This window comes from Cupressus sempervirens, chromosome 7, assembly GCF_028749045.1.
Source record: "Cupressus sempervirens isolate cs-2001-9-10 chromosome 7, ASM2874904v1, whole genome shotgun sequence".
In the NCBI taxonomy this organism is placed as follows: domain Eukaryota; kingdom Viridiplantae; phylum Streptophyta; class Pinopsida; order Cupressales; family Cupressaceae; genus Cupressus; species Cupressus sempervirens.
The window spans coordinates 407,139,733-407,158,125 of NC_143124.1; the positions used below are offsets into that span (position 1 = coordinate 407,139,733).

The 18,393-nt window shown below is 34.6% G+C and overlaps 1 pseudogene; it reads left to right on the plus strand.

Moving 5' to 3' along the window:
- Positions 1-3,520: 3,520 nt before the first annotated feature.
- The window catches only part of LOC149547261 (G-type lectin S-receptor-like serine/threonine-protein kinase SD2-5), a 29,194-nt pseudogene continuing 14,321 nt past the window's right edge, over positions 3,521-18,393 (plus strand).

Below are 18,393 nucleotides of genomic sequence, written 5' to 3' on the forward strand. Positions count from 1 at the left end.
TTCTCATCTACCAAAATGAATGCCTACCGTCCATGAATGCCTGCAGTGACCTAACGGGGTGGATGGGTGTGGAGCTTGAGGACAACCTATAGGCATTGACGTTAATTTCCAACAAATACCTCATATAATAATATGACTCTGTAGTCTAGATGTGGATTCTTCTACTATGGCAGCCCTTGTGAAACAAGCTACCTATTTGCAACTTTTTTTTTGTCTACGCCACTAATAGTAGTCTATTTGATATTCAAATGGTGTGGATTTCAAACAGATACTGGATGGTGCAAGGAAACCCAGATCTAATGCTCACTTATTTAGTAGAGCTTGTACTAAGGAACCCATATGGTAGTCTTGTCTTGTCTATAAATATTTCCACCCAAGCTTTTTAAAGGATGGTAATGCAAGCTTTTGGGAATCTTGTTCTCTATAACACCTCTAGTATGGCGATGCAAGATTTTGGGAATCTAGTTCTCTATAACATCTCTGGTGGAATCAAATAGCAGTCTTTTGATTATCCACCTAATATTGGGCTGCGAGTGATGAAGTTTAGGGAGGGGCAAAAATTTATTGCAAACATCTCTCCAAAGTATACAAGCCTAGGTCAGTTCTATGCTACCATGCTTCACGGCGGCTTTGCTATGTTTATAGCCTCTGCACCAGCTGAAATGTATTACAAATTTCCTAAGAAACCTCTAGGTGTAGAGTTATCTTATGCCCAGTTCAACCATCAGTCAAACAATTATTATTGTTAAGGACAACTATGACCAGCATATAAAGTAGCAACACCAAATGACATACTTCACTGTAAAATGGATTTAGATGGGAGTTTTAAAGTATGCTTGGTCAAAAAATAGTAGGAAGATCTTGCATTGTCTTTGCATCATATTTCATGAAAACAGTGCTAGGGTGTGTTTCTCTAGAAGCATGTGGACATTATGGTGTTTGCACAAATGATCAATGCACTTGTCCAAGAGATGGAAAACTTTCCAACCAATTGATGTAAAAAAAAACCTAATTATGGATTTGCTCCACGTGTTCCTCTAGTTTTCTCACCAAATAGTAGACTCCAAGGTCATCAGTTTTTAGAGCTTGAGCACGTTGCCTATTTTACTTATCGATATGAATAGTCTTCAATACCAGGGTTGCTATGAAAGGAAGAATGTAAAACACTTTCCCTCAAAAATTGCTACTGCAAAGCTGCTTTTTGCAAGCACAAAACTAATTTTTTAATTGGTTATTGCTATCTAGGGGAAGAGTTTTACAATTGCACTACATATGTTAAAATCTAATCAAGATCCATGGGCGTTGAGTCCTTAGTGGTTTTCATCAGTTGCGCTTCTATGGGTGGAGCAATATTTATGTTAATCTTACTGTGGGAATGGGTAAATAAGTCACGTAGACAATAGAAAGAAAAGGATAAAGATGATGATAGGTAGGCTCAAGTGTAAGAACCATGTCCTAGTTAAAATTGGCCACATCATCAATTGCAGAAAAAGTGGAAGAGAACCAATCAAAACATAGTGGAATAGTCAAACTGTTTAACCATTAACAATTAGTTTATTCACATAACAAAAACATTAAAATGTTGATCAGCAATTCCACTTTTATGCACATTCAAAAATGTTCAATGTTACATGAATAATGCTGATGACTAATCACTCATCAAATCTCATTATTTATCAAGTAACATTAACCAAATTGTTGATCCAACATACAACAATTATGGTGATTACACATAATTTACATTTTCTCATATACAAAAATAAAAATAAAAATTTAATACAATTGTTTCTTAATCTTTCTAACCCCCTCCCATATATTGTTGAAAAGACTTAAAACTAATATTTTAAAGTTCATAGGTATCAAAATATCTTTCTTATGTTGAGAAGATGTTTTATATATATTTTTTAATCATTTATGGTCACTAATCTTTGTTCTATATTTTAAGATATTACATTATAATTTATGTTAAAAAATGAATGTTTAGGCAAGCTAAAGTTTTAATTATAATTTATGAATACATCTTCATTATATTTTTGTCCCTCCCTATTTATTTCCTTCATTCTTTGTCTGTATCTTTCTAGATCCCACTATTTATTTTTCTCTCCCTCTTTGTTTTTAACCTCTTTCTATACCTCTAAAAGTATATTTTTAAATCTATACTTTCACCTCTCAAAATTTATTCTTCCATCTCTATCTTCCATCTTATTGTTTCTTAATCTTTCTAACCCCCTCCCCCCCATTTATCTATCTCTCCCACCCTGTCTCTTTATTCCTGCAAATGTTGTGTGAGTCATTTGATAATATGCTTTGTTCCACCTTTTATAATTGATTTGAAACTATTACTTTTGTAGTGACATTTTTTTCCACAACCATCAATGTTTACCCAATGACCTACCAAATGATCTCATATAATTCAAATTATATTAAAAAGAAATCCTACTTTTATTTCAAATTGACCTGCCAAACCTATTTAGCATACCCATTATACATCAAGAGTGATTCCTACTCAATACATTCACTATAATAAAAGAGAAAAGTTTGACAACTCATTAATGATGGATGGTTGGAAATGTTGAATATTATAAAATAGATAGAAAAGTTTGATAGACGAACGATACAAAATATTAACTACCTAAATCTTAGCATGGGTACACTTACTTTTTCAAGATTTACATTTTAGCATAGATTTTAGGCAATAAAATGGTTGCACAAGTTTTTGATAAATGTCTACCTTCACACGGTCTATGCAGATTCTGGACCATAGAAACCATCTAGAACATGTTAACTTATTTCAACAACAAAATTTTTGCTGGGCACGTGCTATCTTAGTAGGAAATAGAAATGGAAATTTGATATCCACTTTACATGGTAGTAGTGCAATAAATGCAATTCAAATTTATTAAGCAGTGTGTTCTTTTCTTCATGGTTGTCCCCATGATTTTGTAAGCTATGCTTTCCAGTCTTATCTAGGTTTTGTATTATATATTAAACCAATAGTTAACTTCAATATAATTGATTTTCTTGAACTTGACCTTATAGCTTAATCTAACTCCTCCCTTATCTAAATTCAAAACATCTCTCATGTAAGCATGTTAGTTTTTCTACAGTATCTCTTATTGAAAATATTGAATATAGAGAGAAATACACAGAGAGAAGACAAAATAAAATTGAGAAAGCAAGACAAATTTTATTGATCTGTAAACTCTTTATATATATGATCCATTGTGGTTAAGCCTCTATATATAGAGCACATTCACCAGTCGGATATCAATAACAAGTTTCTAGAACTATCTCCTAAGTGGGAAAAGTCAAGTGTGCATGGAAGGAGGAGTGTTACAGCACTGATAGTTTATTTATTTGTTGACTAGGCAAGCACCAAAAACTAGCATTAGACTGAAAGATCTATTGTAACTGATTGATGATAGACTAGCAGTAGACTGAATGTTCTATCATAGCTATTTGATGAAAAGTGTTTGACTACTTCTAACATCTCTCTTAGATAGAACCGTTGCCTTGGAAAATGATGACAATAGATTGTCTTTCATCGTTTTTTGCACTTTTACTAATTGTACCATTGTTTCTTATATCCTGCTCATTGTTTGCAGAGAGCCTTTCTATTACTCCCACAACTCCTTATGGAAGCATGAATTGGAGAAACAGTTTCCAGTTTCTAGACTTCCTGGCACACTCTATTTTAAATGATGCACTCATCAAACCGATCCTTGTGAGTAGCAATAGCTCATATTATAATATGACTCTGCAGTCTAGATGTGGATTCTTCTACTATGGAAGACCTTGTGAAACAGGCTACCTATTTGCAACTTTCTTTGTTGTTTATGCCACTGATTGTAGTCTATTTCATATGCAAATGGTGTGGATTTCAAATAGATACTAGATGGTGAAGGGAAACACAGCTTAATGCTCACCTCCTTAGGAGAGCTTGTACTAAGGAACCCATATGGCAGTCTTGTCTTGTCTATAAATACTTCTACCCATGCTTTTCAAAGGATGGTAATGCAAGATTTTGGGAATCTTTTTCTTTATAACACCACTGGTATAGCAATGCAAGATTATGGGAATCTAGTTCTCTATAACATCCTCGGTGGAATCAGCTAGCAATCTTTTGATTATCCACCTGACATCGGGCTACGAGGGATGAAGTTTAGTGAGGGGCAAAAATTTATTGCAAACATCTCTCCAAAATATACAAGCCTAGGTAATTTCTATGCTACCATGCTTCACAGTGGCTTCGCTATGTTTTTAACCTCTGCACCAGCTAAAATGTATTACAAATTTCCTAAGGAACCTCTAGGTGTAGAGTTATCTTATGCCCAGTTCAACGATCAGTCGAACAATTATTATTCTCAAGGACAACTATCACCTGCATATAAAGTAGCAACACCAAATGAAATACTTTACAGTAAATGGATTTAGATGGGTATTTTGAAGCGTGCTTGTTTCAAAAAATAGCAAGAAGATCTTGCACTGTCTTTGCATCATATTTCATGAAAACGGTGCTAGGGCGTGTTTCTCCAGGAGCATGTGGACACTTTGGTGTCTGTACAAATGATCAATGCATTGTCTAGGAGATGGAAATGCTTTCTAACTAATTGATGTAACAAAACCTAATTATGAATTTTCTCCACGTGTTCCTCTAGTTTGGTCACCAAATAGTAGACTGTAAGGTCATCACTTTTTAGAGCTTGAGCTCATTGCATATTTTACTTATCAATATGAATAATCTTCAACACCAGGGTTGCTATCAAAGGAAGAATGTAAAACATTTTGCCTCAAAAATTGCTATTGCAAAGCTACTTTTTTTAGGCACAGAACTAATTTTTCAATTGGTTATTGCTATCTAGGGGAGTAGTTTTACAATTGCACTGCATATGTTAAAATCCTGTCAAGATCCAAGGGCATTGAGTCCTTAGTGGTTGTCATTAGTTGTGCTTCTGTGGGTGGAGCAATAGCTCTGTTAATCTTATTGTGGGCATGGGTAAATAAGTCGCATAGACAACAGAAAGAAAAGGATGGAGACGATGATAGGCAGGATCAGGTGTAAGAACCATGTCCTAGTTAAAATTTGCCACATCATCAATTGCGAAAAATGCGGAAGAGAACCAATCAAAACATAGTGGAATAGTCAAACTATTTAACCATTAACAATTAGTTTATTCACATAAAAAAAACATTAAGATGTTGATCAGCAATTCCACTTTTATGCATATTCAGAAATGTTCATTGTTACATCAATAATGGTGATGACTAATCACTCATCAAATATCATTATTTATCAAGTAACATTAACCCGATTGCTGATCCAACATAAAACAATTATGGTGATTACACATAATTTACATTTTCTCATATACAATGTACATTTTTCATCTCTTGATGTAGGAACATCCTGGGTTGCCTTATTATCCTACTCATTTTGTTCATTCTTCATGTTGATGCTGAGTTACTGTAGCTCCAGTGTATACCAAGTGACTCTTCATTTGCCAAGTTACCCAGTGTACACTAAGTGACTCTTCATTCGCCAAGTTACCCAGTGTATGCCAAGTGACTCTTCGTTTGCCAAGTTACCCAGTGTACGCCAAGTGACTCTTCATTCACCAAGTTACCTAGTGTATGCCAAGTGACTCTTCATTTGCCAAGTTACCCAGTGTTCGCCAAGTGACTCTTCATTTGCCAACGCCCGGGGAGGCTACCGGAGGGGGTGAAGTCTTAATCCTCCTGGCCCTCTCCAGCCATAGAATAGTAGGGGCAGCCGACTACACTGCAGGGCCATGCTTCCGGGCCAATTCTAGATGTAACATGCCCATCCGGGCTCTGCATGCATCACTCTACATGCATTCAGCCCTACTCTTCAAATAATCCCCTACCCCTGTGCATTCACATGCATACCCCCATTCGGCGCGTACACATGCTCCCCAGATAGGGGCCCGAATAGGCATTGTGCATTCAGGGGGGTTCATATTCTATACGCCTATCAAATGGTGGCCCTTCCCCTTCCCTTATCCCTTATAAATGTAGGGGTAGGGGGTAGGGGTAGGGGGTTGCATAGGCATGTTACGTATAGAATCTAGATGGCAGTTACCCAGTGTTCACCAAGTGACTCTTCATTAACCGAGTTACATAGTGCACACCAAGTGACTCTTCATTAATCGAGTTACCCTGTGTATGCCAAGTGACTCTTCATTCACCAAGTTTCCTGGTGTACACCAAGTGATTCTTCATTCACCAAGTTACCCAGTGTATGCCAAGTGACTCTTCATTAACTAAGTTACCCAATGTACACCAAGTCATTCTTCATTAACTAAGTTATCCAGTGCACGCCAAGTGACTCTTCATTAATTGAGTTACCCAGTGTATGCTAAGTGACTCTTCATTCACCAAGTTACCCATTGTATGCCAAGTTACCCAACGTATGCCAAGTGACTCTTCATTAACTGAGTGACCTAGTGTACACCAAGTGACTCTTCATTAACAGTGTGATTTCTGCGAGAAAACTTGTAGGATTTATTTTGTTTGTGACATTTATGTTAAGATATTTTCTTGGGATACGTCCAAACCATTGTTGGGTTGTCCTTCCTCTTCTGTAATATTCTAGAATAATCTATAAGCCATTTTGGCAATTATATATAGAGTGTTTAGGCTTAGAGTTAGGTAATTTTTTGGGAAGAAGATTAGAGAGCAGAATTGAAAGTGCGAATTTGCAGTTGGATCTTTGAATGTGAATGTATTTGCAATTGGTCGTAACCTAGAAGGCCTTATAGCTGGGCATATATGATGATATTTTGATGAATCAATAAAGGTATTTCACTCTTCTTCCTCCTTTGGTTGTTGTTCTTTGTGTTTTTTTTCGTTATGTTAACTCTTGTAGGGTGGTTTGAATAGCTGGGTGAGCCTTTGGCCCTAGTTATTCACCCCTTTGCCTACATCAGTTGGAAGATTGACTACATTCGAGCTAGATAACTATGATCATTATTTTCCAACTACCAAGAACATTGAATCAACATTTGAAGCCAAGATTTCACTCAAAGAGAAAGGCAAGAAGATAAAGGATCCTCAGTCAGATAGTGAAGAATAATCAGAATAGAGTTTTGATAGTGATCTTGAGGTGGTTGAAGCTCTACTATCAAGGAAATATTCAAGAGGCAAAGGGAAATACAAAGGTAAGGCTCTTCTAATCTTTTTTTTTTTGTGAAGAAATTGGACATATTGCTACTAGGTGCCCAAATAAGTAGAACAAGGATGAGAAGAAAGGTCACAAGTGCAATGGAAAGAAAGACTTCAAATCATTCAAGGACAAAGGTAAGAAAACTTATTCCATGGATAAGGATTCTAATGATTTTGATGATGAAGAAGAAGATGAAATTGTTTACATTGTTGTAAAGGATGAATCTGATAATGATGAGGAAATGACACTCATTTCTCATATGAGAAAAAATGATACATGGATAATAGATAGTGGTTGTTTTCATCATTTGACTGGTGATTAAATTAAGTTTTAACATTTAGAAGACTATGGTGTTGGCAGTTTGGGGTTTTGTAATAATGAACCTTGTTGCATAAAAGGAAAAGAAAGAATCTCACTAAAAGAAGAACTTGTATGTGATAATACATATCGAGTAGAAGGACTAAAACAAAATTTGTTAAGTATGGCATAGCTACTCAATAATGGATTCAAAGTGGAATTCATGCATGGAAAAGTAATACTACTGGATGGCAAAGGAAAACTGATTGGATCAGGCACTCAAACAAAAGGTAACTTGTTTTTATGTTGAGCTTGGTGAATGTTCATGTTTTATTACTCAAATTGAAGAAAGTTGGTTATGGCATAAGATGTTGTGTCATGTGAACTTTGATAACTTGGTGAAAATAAGTAAATTCAGGAAAGTAAGAGACATTCCTAACATAAGGAAACCTGAGGTTGGTCTATGCAAGAATTGTCAGATTGACAAGATGGGAAAGACTAGCTTTAAAAGTAAGAACTATCAGTCTAAAGAAGTTTTAGAATTGTGCATATTTATTTGTGTGGACCTATTGGAATTGAAATTTATACTGGTGAAAAGTTTTTCATTCTTTATTTTGATGATTACTCAAGAATGATGACTGTCATGTACCTAAAAGAGAAATCAGAAGCATTTGAGAAGTTCAAATGGTATTTGGCCAGAGTAGAGAAGGAAATAGGTAAAAGACTAAAATGCTTGAGATCAAACAGAGGTGGTGAATTCATTTCACATGAGTTCAATAACTTTTGCATCGAAAGGGGAATCAAAAGGCAGGTTTCAACACCTAGTACTCCTGAACAAAATGGAATAGCTGAAAGAAGGAATAGATCTATCATAGACTATGTAAGAACCTTACTGATTGAAAAGAGCATTGCTATCAAATACTAGAAGGAAGCTATCAGCACTGCAGTTCATACCTTGAACCAAGTATAGCTGAAGAAGGACTCATTCAAAACCCCCTATGAGTTATGGTATGGCTACAAACCCAATGTAAGTTACCTAAAAGTATTTGGAAGCAAATGCTACATTTTGAAAGAATCTAGAAAAGGTAAATTTAATGTGAAGGGTGATGAAGGAATATTTTTGGGATATTCTTGCAAAATTAAAGCATATAGATGTTTGAATTTGTCTACTCACAAAGTCACAGAAAGTGCACATGTGAAAGTTGATGAGTTTGCATAAAGAACTAAAGAAGAAAGCAAAAGTGAACCAAAAGACTACAGGAGATTTGTTTTCATTGAACCTGATATAGTGCCAGGTACACCTATCAATCAGAAATATTCTACTCCATAATCTTCTATAACCGAGTTGTAGGAAGCTCAAACCCAGCTAATGCCTACCAAGTTGCAAGAACCCAAGTTGCAGGAAGCTCAAATTGAGCTAATGCCTACCAAGTTGCAAGAACCCAAGTTGTAAATAGAAGCTACCAAATCAATAGCTACTGAGCTTGAGCAAAGAGAACCATAAGTTGAATTACAAAAAGATAACAATGCAAGTCATTCAAAAGGCAAGGAGCTTGTGCTAGCCAAGTATGTTAGGAGGCATCATGCACCTGATTAGATCATTGGAGATAAATCTAAAAGAACTATGACAAGAAGTCCGTTGAACGATACTTGTTTACTTGTTGAATTTGAAGTTAGAAGTGTCAAAGATGCATTAGAAAATGAAAGTTGGATTGAGGCTATGAATGAAGAGATAGAGAAGATAGAGAAAAACAAAACATGGACTCTTGTACCCAGGCCTAAAGACAAAAATGTGATTGGAACTAAGTGGATATTTAGAAATAAGCTAAATGAGGATGGTAAAGTGTCAAGAACCAAAGGTAGATTAGTATGCAAAGGATACTCTCAAAAAGAAGGTATAGACTATGGAGAAACTTTTTCTCCTATTGCAAGATTGGAAATAAATCTTGGTAAAATATTTTTCTCCACTCAAACAATCCATTATGTCATCCAACCTCAGCATAGGAAACCTATATTTCACTATGATTTTGTTAATAGCTCTGGAATCAATACGCATTCTCCATTCTCCATTCTTTTTAAGTCCTAATACAATAGGTACAACACATGGAATGAAGCTTTCTCTGATCAAACCTTTCTACAACAACTCATGCACTTGTCTATTAAGTTCCTCATTCTCTACAGGTGTCAATCTATATTGCGCTTTGTTTGGAAAACTAGCTCCAGGAATCAGATCTATTTTTCTTGTGAAGAAATTGGACATATTTCTGCTAGGTGCCCAAATAAGTAGAACAAGGATGAGAAAAAATGTCACAAGTGCAATGGAAAGAAAGACTTCAAATCATTCAAGGACAAAGGTAAGAAAATTTGTTTCATGGATAAAGATTCTAATGATTTTGATGATGAAGAAGAAGATGAAATTGTCTAAATTGCTATAAAGGATGAATCTAATAATGATGAGGAAATGGCACTCATTTCTCATGTGAGCAAAAATGATACATTGATTATAAATAGTGGTTGTCCTCATCACATGATTCTTGATAAAACTATGATTGAACATTTTGAATACGATGATGGTAGCAATGTGTGGTTTGGTAATAATGAACCTTGTTGCATAAAAGGAAAAGGAAGAATCTCACTAACCAAAGAACTTGTATGTGATAATGCATATTGGGTAGAAGGACTAAAACACAATCTGTTGAGTGTGGCATAGCTACTCAATAATGGATTCAAAGTGGAATTCATGCATGGAAAAGAAAGACTACTGGATGGCAAAGAAAACTGATTGGATCAGGCACTCAAATAGAAGGTAACTCGATTTATCTTGAACTTGGTGAATGTTCATGTTTTATTACTCAAATTGAAGAAAGTTTGTTATGGCATAAGACGTAGAAAGATGCAAAATTTGAAGCAAATAGACATGACTGTGAAAGAGTATACTAAGGAATTCTATAGACTGGACATCAAATCTGTACATGTGGATGATGATGTTGAGAAAATTGCAAGGTACATAAATGGATTGAGATCTGGAATAAAAGATGAAATAAGTTTTGTGAAGTTGGAGAGTGTGGAAGAAGCATACCAATATGCCTTGAAGGCTGAGGAGATCTTGACAACGAAGCATGAACAAAGACAAAGAGGTAGAGGTGGAAGATTCCAGAGAGGTAACTTAGGTCTTATGGAGAAAGTGGTAGATTTGATAGTTCTATGCAGGATAAAGGCAAATCGGAATGGAAGAATGATGAAAAAGGCAAGACCGAATGGACAAGTGGTAATTCTTATCCAGGAGGCACTAATTCTTACTGAGGAAGAGGTAATTCTTATTCTAGAGGTGGATTTCATGGTAATTGTTTTAGATGTGGCATAGAAGGGCATAGATCTTTTGAATGTAGATCCTCTGAAAGTGGAAAAAATAATAAAAATGTTATGATTCAAGAAGACATTGACAGTTCATCAAGTGGAATTCAGGCTAGAGAAAATCTGTTGGTGAGAATAACCTTATGTAATAAGGGAAGTTATGAGGAACCTATTTTAAGGAGAAGTCTTTTCAAGGAAAGATGTAATATGGCTAGAAAATGCTACAAAGTGATCATTGACAGTTGAAGTTCTACAAATCTGGCATCAGAAGAGCTAGTTACAAAGTTGCAGTTGTAGAGGTTGAAACATCCCAAACCTTGTCATGTTTCATGGATCAAAGATGAGCATAAGATATTGGTAAGTGAGCAATGCCTTGTGAAGTTAAAAATTGGACATTACTTTGATGAAGTTTTGTGTGATATTATGCCCATGTATAGTTGTCATATTTTGTTAGGTAGACCTTGGAAATATGATAGATATGTTGTACATGATGGAAGATTGAATCAACACACTCTTTGGGTAAATGGGAAGAAACAAACATTGTTTCCTTTGACTGAAAGTCCAGATGAGGTTAATTGTACTACTGTAAAAATTTGCATGGTTAATGGGAAACAATTTGAAAAGGAAATGAAAAATAATCAAGTTTGTTTTCCCATAGTTCCTAGAGGACTAAGAGTAGGAAGTAATGATCAAGCAACAAAATCTAGTAAAGATCGAGTGACAGTAGATAGTGATAGCCGAGTGCTAGTAGAAATTACCAAATTGCTGAATGAGTATACAGAAATTATTGCTGATGATATTCCTAATGGTTTACCTCCAGTAAGAAGTATAAGTCATTGTATGGATTTGATTCCTGGAGCTAGTTTTCCAAACAAAGCACCATATAGATTGACACCTATAGAGAATGAGGAACTTAATAGACAAGTGCATGAGTTGTTGCAGAAAGGTTTGATCAGAGAAAGTTTGAGTCCATGTGTTCTACCTGTTGTATTAGCACCTAAAAAGAATGGAGAATAGAGAATGTGTATTGATTCCAAAGCTATTAACAAAATTATAGTGAAATATAGGTTTCCTATGCCGAGGATGGATGACATAATGGATTGTTTGAGTGGAACAAAGTATTTTACCAAGATTGATTTGAAGAGTGGGTATCATTAGATCAAAATTAGAGGAGGTGATGAATGGAAGACTACTTTCAAGACAAAAGATGGTTTGTATGAATGGTTGCTTATGCCTTTTGGTTTGACTAATGCACCTAGTATTTTCATGAGGTTGATGAATGAAGTTCTGAAAAGATTCTTGGGTAAGTTTGTGAATGTTTATTTGGATGATATTCTAATATTTAGTAAGACTAAGGAAGAACATATTGAGCATATTAGACAAGTATTACAGAGGTTGAAAGAGGAAAAGTTGCTGATTAATCTGAAAAAGTGTTCTTTTATGCAAGAGGAGATTGTGTATTTGGGATTTGCGATTTTAGTTGATTGCTTGAAGATGGATGTTGAGAAGGTTAAAGCAATTTTGGAATGGCCTACACCTGAGAATTTGGGTGAGGTAAGATCATTTAATGGTTTGGCTAGTTTTTATAGAAAGTTTATAAAGAATTTCAGTGTTGTTTGTAATGCTATGACTGAAACAATTAGGGGAGATAAAAATGAATTCAAGTGGACACATGGAGCTGATAAGAGTTTTGAGACTTTGAAACAAAAGGTTGTTGAATTACCTGTATTAGCTTTACCTCATTTCAACAAAGTATTTCAAGTTGAATGTGATGCAAGTGGTAATGCAATAGGAGCTATATTAAGTCAAGAAGGTAAGTCTATTGCTTTCTTTACTAAAAAGTTGAATGATGCTAAAAGGAAGTATTATGTGTATGATCAAGAATTTTATACCATTTTTCAAGCATTGAAGAAGTGAAGACAATATTTGATTCCTAAGGAGTTTGCGTTGTATATTGATCATAAAGCTTTACAATACTTGGGAAGTCTGCATAAATTGAATCAGAGACGTATGAAGTGGGTTGAGTACTTGCAGAGTTTTACATTTGTGATGAAGCATAAGAGTGGGGTTACTAACAAAGTTGTTAATGCATTGAGTAGAAGATGTTCTTTGTTGACTGAAATGAAGGTTGAAGTTCTTGGTTTTGATGAAATAAAAGAATTATATAATGCTAATCCTGATTTTTCTAAGCCATGGAGAGAGTGTAGAGCACCAAATCTGATAGACCACATAAGTAAGTACGATGAATATTTCATTCAAGAAGCTATGTTGTTCAAAGGTATTTAGTTGTGTAGTTCTAGAAGTCCTATAAGGTTGAATTTGATTAAGGAAAAGCATAGTGGTGGATTACTTAGACATTTTAGAATTGATAAGACACTTAGTTTGCTAAAAAAGAAATATTATTGGCCACAAATGTATAAGGATGTTCAAAATTTTTTAAAGAGTTGTGGAGTTTGTCAAGTTGCAAAGGGAGTGAGTCAAAATACTGGTTTGTATACACCTATTACTGTTCCTGAGAAACCTTGGACTAACATTATAATGGATTTTGTTCTTGGATTGCCTAAGACAATGGAGGGGTATGATTCTATATTTGTTGTAGTGGACAGATTTTCTAAGATGGCTCATTTCATACCATGTAAGAAGACATCAGATGCTAAGCATGTTGCTGAACTTTTCTTTAAAGAGATTGTGAGATTGCATGGATTACAATGAAGTGTTATTTCAGACAGAGATAGTAAGTTTTTTGGTCATTTTTGGAAGACTTTTTTACAGAAGATGGGTACTGAGCTAAAGTTTAGTTCTACATTCCATCCACAGATAGATGGACAGATAGAGGTTGTGAATAGAAGCTTGGGAAATTTTTTGAGATGTTTAGTTGGGAATAAACCAAGTAATTGGGAGATGGTATTGGGACAAGATAAATTTGTGTATAATAATTTTGTGAATAGGAGTATAGGGAAGACACCTTTTGAGATTGTTACTAGAATGCATCCTAGAGGTATATCAAATTTGAGAGATGTTGTTGGTGAATAAAAAAAAAGCCCTACAAGAGAAGGATTTGCTTATTTTATGGAGTCTTTGCATAAGGAAGTGAAGTTGAGGTTGGAACAAACTAATCAAAAGTATAAGGAGAATGCTGATCAGTCTAGAAGACACCATGATTTTCAAGTTGGTGGTGAGGTGATGGTTCATGTAAAGAAAGGAAAATTTCCAGTTGGAACATACAGTACACTGAAGATGAAGAAATTTGGACCTTGTAAGATCTTGAAAAAGTTTGACAGTGGTAATGCTTATGAAGTTGAGTTACCTGATGAAATGGATATATCTCCTATATTCAATATTGCTGATTTGTATAAGTATCATGAGTTAGATGATGAAGTTTTTGTATTAGAAGATTATCCCAAGAAGTAGATTGAAGAAGTTGAACTGATATTGGATTAGAGAGTTGGCAGGAGCACAAGAGGAAAAGATTACTATGAATATTTGGTAAAATAGAAGAATAGGCCTATTGAAGATGCTTCATGGATTTTGCAATCTAAGTTGGATCCCAATTAGATTATGACATCTCAATGATTTAGGAGAATCATTCCTTTCAATGCCAGTTGTCTGATGTAGGAGCATCGTGGGTTATCTTTTTATCCTGCTCATTTTGTTCATTCTACATTACTATAGCTCTAGTGTATGCCAAGTGACTCTTCATTCACCAAGTTACCCAGTGTACACCAAGTGACTCTTCATTCACCAAGTTACCCAGTGTATGGCAAGTGACTCTTCATTCGCCAAGTTACCCAGTGTACACCAAGTGACTCTTCATTCTCCAAGTTACCCAGTGTTTGCCAAGTGACTCTTCATTACTAAGTTACCTAGTGTACACCAAGTGACTCTTCATTAACCGAGTTACCTAGTGTATTCCAAGTGACTCTTCATTCACCAAGTTACCTGGTGTATGCCAAGTGATTCTTCATTCGCCAAGTTACCCAGTGTATGCCAAGTGACTCCTCATTAACTGAGTTACCTAGTGTACACCAAGTGACTCTTCATTAACCAAGTTACCCATTTCATGCCAAATGACTCTTTATTAACCAGGTTACCTAGTGTATGCCAAGTGACTCTCCATTCGCCAAGTTACCCAGTGTATGCCAAGTCATTCTTCATTTTCCAAGCTACCCAGTGTATGCCAAGTGACTCTTTATTAATCGAGTTATCCAGTGTATGCCAAGTGACTCTTCATTACCCGAGTTACCCAGTGTATGCCAAGTGTTAGCATTTGGATGTGATTTCTGCGAGCTGACTTGCAAGATTTATTTTGTTTGCGACATTTATGTTAAGATATTTTCTTGGGATGTGTCCAGACCATTGTTGGGTCAGCCTTCCTCTTATTTAATGTTCTAAAATAATCTATAAGCCATTATGGCAAGTATATATAGAGTGTTTAAGCTTAGAGTTAGGTAAGTTTTTGGGAAGAAGATTAGAGAGCATAACTGAAAGTGCAAATTTGTAGTTAGATCTTTGAATGTGAATGTATTTTTAATTGGCTATAACCTAGAAGGCCTTACAATTGGGCATGTATGAAGAGATTTTGATGAATCAATGAAAGTATTTCACTTTTTTTCCCCCTTTGGTTTTTGTTCTTTGTGTTTGTTTCCATTGTGTTAACTCTTGCAGGGTGGTTTGGATAGCTGGTTGAGCCTTTGGCCCTAGTTATTCACCCATTTTCCTACATCATCTGTTGGATGATAGTTATAATAGAATGAAGTTAACCTTTTCTATTGTGTTCTTCAGTGTAACCTATCTCCAAAGCTATAGGACGTCATCCATCTGCTATTTGAGATGGGAGTCTGACCTATTGCTTTAACCTCACTATCCATAGAGTGAATACACCCCAGGGATTCTTCTTAACATGAAGAATTCCCTAACCCTATCGCGAGAATCCTAGTTTTTTGCAACAAGATGGATCAGATGGATCTGGTGCAGCGTTAAAACACACTACATTCCAACTATGTGCCTAGTAGCCTAATCAAAAAATGTAGCAAGGAATAAAAAAAAACTACACATCTACATATATGTAGTAAAATCAAATAAGCATAGCTACATACACACATATGCATTATCTGGAAATCAAATGGCTTGGCCAAGCACTTTATAAGCCAAATTTAATGGTAGAAGAAACAAGAACAACATGTATCCATTCTATAGAACTGGTAGATAGAAGAAACTAAATGTGAAGTATCCATTCTATCTTTCCCAATATCGCTACATTAAACCTAGCCATAAAAGAAAATACACACCTATATGCTAACCACAACAAGACGTACAACTAATCTGATTTACATCTGCTTATGTTCATTCCCTCTTTAAGGCATAACCAAACTCAACAATGCTGGAAATAATACTTTTTTCATCTAAGTCACATAAAACATATATCCAATATTTTCCTATGTTTTAGTCAACCACAATCTTTGCTGAAATACATACTAAATAGCCTCAATAGCCATTAAAAGCTCAATTTGTAGATTTAGAATGAAAGAGAAGTACTTATTCACAAATCATTTAATCTTGACATACACTAGAAGCTTTAATAGCAAAACATTCTGAAAGCTAAAAATTATTGAAATAGAATAACAACCTTGTAAGATTCAATTCTAACAACTGGTTACTTACCAATTTCCAAATCTTAACATGTCTCTACAATCTCATTCCTTCTTTAAACCAGAGTTACATTATGGAATTAAAATCTTTTGTCTTATATATTTTATGTGGAGATTACAGAAGCCATTGAAAGGTACTAATAATTTTCTGAGTTTGCATGCTATCCTAAAGGATACACTCTACTATGATATAATTCAATACTCAAATCGCAGTAAGGTTCTTTTCTTATTTTTAACACAAAGAAAAGCATACATGCTTGTCCAAAAAAAAATTCACAAACAGGATAATAGGTAGTCAAAGAATTAGTTATCATACAAACCTAAAGTGTATAAGCTCCTAACAACTTGCTATGTTGTGTTCCATAAGCTTTAGTGACACTAAAGTTTACAACCACTCATGATAAGAACATGCCACCAGTTCTCAAATGCAAGAAACTAGTAATAAATAGTTATGAAGAATTAATAATAATAGCAATTCTTCTCTTCCTAAACACAAATGTTGCACAAGTTTGATTATCTATTCCATTATATAAAAAATAATTTAGTTATATCGAAATGACTGCCATTCTTGACAAATCACAAGGGCTCTTTTGATTATCTATGTAAATATTTTGAGAAACACTAGGTATTTATCTAAGTACAATCATTGTTACCATCACATTTCTTATTTTTATAATATGGTCAAATCCCAATTGTGTTTTTTTAAGTTTCTTAGACAATAAAAACAAGATCAGCCAACTCAATAGTCATGATAGATAGGTATTGTGATGGGTTTTCCTTTTTGAGATTTATGAAAAATCATGTATTTGGCATTATAGTCATGAGAATATGTAAAAAATACTCAAATTGACATTAATCACGATATGGTTATTAACTCAAGGTCCCCCCAAATACAAAAGTTTAAACCACATCAAAATTATAATTATCATACTTTTAACTAATTAAGGAATAAAACTTATGCAAGTACCTGATTTCTTACCCATTGGTAGCAATGAAGATGTGACAAAGCTTGATTGCTGGTTATGCTGAGCAATCCTTGACTTCTTGAGCTGCTTCCATTGGTTCTTCTATTTCCCTAAAGCCCTCTATATAAAGCCTCTTTCTCATAACTGACGTAATGTTGTTTTTTTTTCCTTCCATGATTTGGGTACACATGCCTTGATTTTTTTTGTGGTTTTAGAATTGAAAACATTTTTTTGAAAATATGGTTTTGTTATTTGGAAGTTTTAAATGAAAATCAATGTTTTAATAAACACATACATAGATATATAAAAGAATATTATATTTCTAAAATCCTTTTCAAATCCAATTAAAACTTTTATATATGTATATATTAAAATCAAACAACAAAAATCTTCCATTAGAAATTTTATTTATATTCACGTTCTATGTAACATCTTTAAGTATATCATCTATAAATAGAATGAAACACCTAATTCATTTCGATCTTTCAAAGCTAGCTCTAGAAATGTAACGAAACAACAAAATTAAATTCTACGTGATGTGTGTGTGTGGTAGCATAGTATATGATGCATCCCCTTCTGAGAGGCTAGCCCTCTCTACCTCAACTACACTCTCATCATGATGATCCCTACATGCACTCAAACACTTGCAACCAAAAATCAGTCACTATCCATAAAAATCAATATATCATCATTAAGAAGTAAAAACATTAGCATAATCACATTTTTAAATCACAACATTTAAAACACTTCAATGACATCATCATCATAACATAATATCTCACGTATTTGTATATTAAAATAAGTCATTTCATTTTGGTAATCTAAGATGTTAACTTTCCTTTATTTTAAATTAAGATTAATCTATTTTAGCAAAGTCAACCTTTGCCACATAAGCTAGAAAAGAAAATGATTCTAGGGCAAGACATGACATCCTTCCCCACTAGGA